The sequence below is a fragment of the Biomphalaria glabrata genome, chromosome 6, assembly GCF_947242115.1.
Source record: "Biomphalaria glabrata chromosome 6, xgBioGlab47.1, whole genome shotgun sequence".
In the NCBI taxonomy this organism is placed as follows: Eukaryota; Metazoa; Mollusca; class Gastropoda; family Planorbidae; genus Biomphalaria; species Biomphalaria glabrata.
The window spans coordinates 9,480,742-9,485,658 of NC_074716.1; the positions used below are offsets into that span (position 1 = coordinate 9,480,742).

Below are 4,917 nucleotides of genomic sequence, written 5' to 3' on the forward strand. Positions count from 1 at the left end.
GTAAATAATTATTAGATTTTTATATGCTTTTGATGATCGACAAGACTATAAAAAAGAGGCTATTGCTAGGAAGTAAATACTAATTTAGGCTAGGACTATGTAAATCTATTAATTTAACAACCATTCTATCAATAGTAGTATAGTTTTTATACAAATAGAAGTACAGATAGGTAGGCAGTTACTAGTAGATCTATATAGAAGTACAGATATACTGTTAGGCAGTTACTATACTATTAGATCTGTAATATATGTACCAAATTAAATTATTCTAGTAAATGTTTGATACTATTATATTTATTTACAGTTTGCATTTTATTTAAAAAATATTAATAGTCAACTTTATTTAACTTTCAGATCTGCCAGTAACATTTTGAAGACGATGAAGTATTGTGGACTTGCTATTACACATGAAAGAGAAGTGAGTGCATTAAAGAAAGTGTCAAGTCTCAGGAAGTCTCAGAATGGCTGCCTGGTCGTGTGGTTTGCGGACTGTCATTTGGATTTATCGATGGTCTCGGGTTCAAACCCTGCCCGCTCCCCACCTCCCGTCATCCTGCGGGAGGCTTGGACTAGGAAGTAAACTATCTTCAACTCTGAAGGAACATCTGAAACATGTCAAACAAAACAAACAAGGATATAATAGTAAAAAAAACATCAGTGATTTCATTATTATTAAATGAATTTTGTGTGCTTAAATCCAAAAAGTTATGTGCACAGTATAGTATGAATGTGGAATGATGCAAGCATGTTGAAAGAGTAAGAAAGAAAACAAAATGGAATAATTGTAAACAAGATTATCATGAACATAAGTGCTCATAATCTACTATTAATTGTTTTGTTTTGGTGTATAATTAAAATTGTCACATCTGCGTGCAACATGTGTTGTTCAACATAAAAGTAAAACTCTGGTAATTGATCTCATGTCAACAGTAATTCTAGACAAAAGCCTAGATCTAGGTAGCAGTGTTGAGGGAAGAGGGGATGTTGTTGGATCTGGAAGGATTGAACTAAGGAAATATGTTCACAAAAGGTTGATGCAGAGAGATTAGCAATGGAGAGAAAAAAGGAAAGACAAGCCAATGAAAAAGAAAAATGGAGAGATTAGCCATGAATAGAGAACAATAGAGAACAAGCAAAATACAAAACATACTTTTTAAGAAAGAACTAAGGTTACATAAGGTGCAGTTGTATTAGTTTGGTTAAGTCATGTAACTAAATTTGCTATTGTAAACAAGATTATAGACCTATTTCTTGAGCCAATATTAAAGTGTTCATAATCTCCTATTGATGGGTCTGTTTTGGTGTAGGATTAAAGAATCTCATCTGCTCGTAACAAAGAGGGAACATCATTGATAATACAGAAACAGTAAAGTGAGCTCTAAAGCATGGTTATAAAATAAGTGTAGTCTCTCAATGAACTCAATGTTGTGTCTGTTCTATTTAAGTGAATGTTTTTGTTGTGTTGCTTTTATGAGAAAAGAATCCTTGTAATCACAACAAATTTCCATAAGGATCAATAAAACAGTCTTAGTATTAGTCTTAGAAATCTATTAGCTATTGCATTTTATCAAACTAAAAATATATCACAGAAATATAAAGTGCAGTCCTCATGTGTACAACAGGGTACCGGCATATCAATTATATGCATAGTAAAAATTCTATAGATTGAGAATTAAATTAGAGTATAAAGAAGATGAAATCATTCAAATGTATGATTATGTTTAAGTTTTTTTGTTTTAGTTTTAAAAATACAACTCATTGTATTGTGTACTGAAATACAAGTGATTCTTTGTTATTAATGCAAACTAATTACTATTCCAAGACCTCACTCAAACTAATTATTACAAGACCCAATTGTGTATGTTAAAATATTACAGAATAGCAAACTAAACAACATTAGACATAGAAAGACTGGCCAGACAGCAAAAAAAATGTATCAGACAACAGACCAAACACAGGTCACACCTGAGGTCTATATAAGTGAAATACTGTACTTTTGCTCTAGCTCAATGTACGTACAAGTTTTAGTTGATCAAAAGAAGCATACAACAAAATTTACAAATTAAATTTATGACCCAGAATTACGACACACTCAGGCAATTTTGTCTATTGAGCAAATGCTGGTAGAAAAAAAGATTTTAATAAAATAATTGATAAATGGCTAGTAAGAAAGCACTAAGATTTATCTGTAGTATCTTTTTGTAAAATTGATTTTTTTTTCCGAATTAGCAATACTTGAACATTGAATACACATTTCTTTTGGAGAACAAAAGAACGTTTTACTTTTTCATTCTTTTTTTGTGGGGAGGGGGGCATCATGAGGGCCTGCCGCACCGGGCATCAAATACTCTAGCTATGCCACTGATGAATGCGTTGGTAATGTTATACATCTAGAGCTACATATTCTAGATGAAATTAGTAGATTTAATAATAATAATAATCTTTATCGTCCGTAAGGAGATTTGTCTTACAATTTGTGCATTACACCAAACATAACATTATAACTTATAAAAAAAATGTACATTCACACTAGGCTCACTCTATTAAGTGAAATAGATCTATTGTTCTAGAATTTTAGAATCTACATATTTTTTAACATCTTGTACACAGGATCGGTGCTAGCAATTACGGGCCCTACCCGAAACGGGTTGTTCGGGGCGCATTCTGGGTAGGGATAATCATATTGTAAAAATTAAGATCATGTATTAGAATATACATTCGTCTTTACAATACATTTTTATTGATTGAAAGCTGACAATGCTGTTTTTTTTTATTGTGCGTAAAATTGGCACTACAAAATGACACTTTTGTCTATATTTCAGATTTTTATGAATTTAGATTTTTAATTTCAGGAGATTTCCATGACTTTTTGGTATATATTGTAATTACAGATTTCCAGGAGCCCTGGAAAATCAGGAAGCCGCGGAAAACCTGCTATTAGCCTATATATGTTATGTTTTAATTTAATAAGTTACACATAGAATTAGAGCGGGGCCTATGAAAGTGCGAGGCCCACTGCGACGGCATAGAAAAACTTACTAAATCCGTCAAGTCGCTACAGAGGCGGCTTTAGCATTGCGCGAGGCCATGGGCGAATGTCATATGATTGGCCCTGAGCCGTAATGGAAGACTATATAGCCTATATCGTACTACGTCACACTAACGGGATCGTCCGCCTCTAACGCTGAAATACTGTAGGCCTACTAATGGTCAGAGGCGGGCTTAGTAGTGCGCGGGGCCCTGAGCGAGTGCTGAGCCGTAAGGAAAGAATGTATATACCGTACCACATCACGCATACGGTAACAAAGAATCTCCTATCGCGGGGCCCCTCTCAGACGCGGGGTCTCGGGCGGTTGCTCCACTTGCAACCCCCTCAGGCCGCTACTGCTAATGGTCTTTAAATAACATAAACTCAAAGTGTTCTCCACCTTAACACCTGAATCTGATACGTTCGCAAAACGCTATGTAAAAGACGTCTGTGCAGTCAAAGATGACGGGAAAATATGCCATCAGGTTTATAAGCTCATTTTGAAGCTGGTCGTGAGCCTTGGCGTTCTTAATTCGCCGAAGATGTTCTTGCATCATGTTACATGGTTGATTCGAATTTGTCAAGCATCTCAACCAAGCCTAAATACTGACCTTGGTTCGTCGCATAAAAGTTCTCTGTTCTCCCACGAAATGCGCTGTTTTTTGTTTTTTTTTGTATTGTTTTGTTTTTGTTGTTATTGTTGTTTTTTTGCGAGGTACTGAACGTTAACTAGACTTCTCGCTAAGACTGCGCGTCATTGCAGTTTTTCTTTTCAAATTTGTTCTAGCATCAAGTCATCCATTACGCTACCATTGGACATTATTCTCACAGCTTAATCCAACCGCGTTGACACATAGGCCTACTTATAACTATGGATGGCTGCATGAAGACAATGAAATAAAATAGTGAATAAAAGTGCAAGCCAATATGTAAAGTATATTTAAAGTTTATGATATATATGATACAGATTTTTAAATTTAATACATACAAACATCCGTCTTTTACATCAAGGAAATCATAACTAGCAGGTTTTATTCAAGTGCAGATTAGGGTAGTGGTTCTCAAACTTGTACTTGTGAAAGTCTCCCCCCCCCCTCAACCCATGATGTTTCTTTAGTAATCTAGGTGATCTGTAAGCTTCCACTGTGCGGTCCGACGTAAAGCATTCTACAAAGCACTATTTCCAATAACGTCAATAGGCCTACACATAGTAGGAATAAAACGTGTCGATACCGAAGTGCGAGAGTCATTTAAAGCAGAAGAGCAGGAAGGCCTACGTTTATAATGGGATTGACCTTTGCAAAACATCATCGAAGGGGCTGGATGGCTGCCTGGTCGTGAGGTATGCGCGCTGGACCCAGACCAATCGTTATAGAAGGTCTGAACTCTGACTCGTGGATTACTATTCAATGTCCAATGTTAACAACAATATAATGCTAGCCTTCGAAAAAGACCGCATTCGCACCTGCTAGATTATCAGCACGTTGCACCCTATAGGGAGAGGAGGCGTTCTACGTACAGTTTGAGAAACGCTGACAGATATTGTACTTAGTAGCTTATTTATGGCGCACATAATCTGAAATAACAGACGACTTTAATTGACCTCGGCATGCTAAGATAAGGTGTGGAAATAACAAAGCAGTAGGACCAGAGTACTCCACTTTTGAGACTTCAAGTAGGCTATATTTGTTTTTGTGTTATAAAAAATTATGATTGTAATGTCGATCGAGAATAGATTGTCTTTAGCACTATTATTCAAAGTGATAAATTACGGGAATATTTTATATAATACAAAAAAGCTTCTGATTTTTCATATGATCGTAAGCCTAAACGATAGGGTCAAAACCCGAAGTGTGGCAATTTTGCTAACTGGCCGATCATTTCGCGAA

The 4,917-nt window shown here is 35.7% G+C and overlaps 1 long non-coding RNA gene across 1 annotated transcript; it reads right to left on the reverse strand.

Annotated features, from left to right (window-relative positions):
* Positions 1-274: 274 nt before the first annotated feature.
* On the reverse strand, positions 275-4,193 carry LOC129926646 (uncharacterized). The gene is made up of 2 exons (XR_008778358.1): positions 4,017-4,193; positions 275-605 (listed from the first exon to the last, which is right to left on the reverse strand). It is a non-coding gene; the product is annotated as an uncharacterized LOC129926646 (long non-coding RNA).
* Positions 4,194-4,917: the final 724 nt, after the last annotated feature.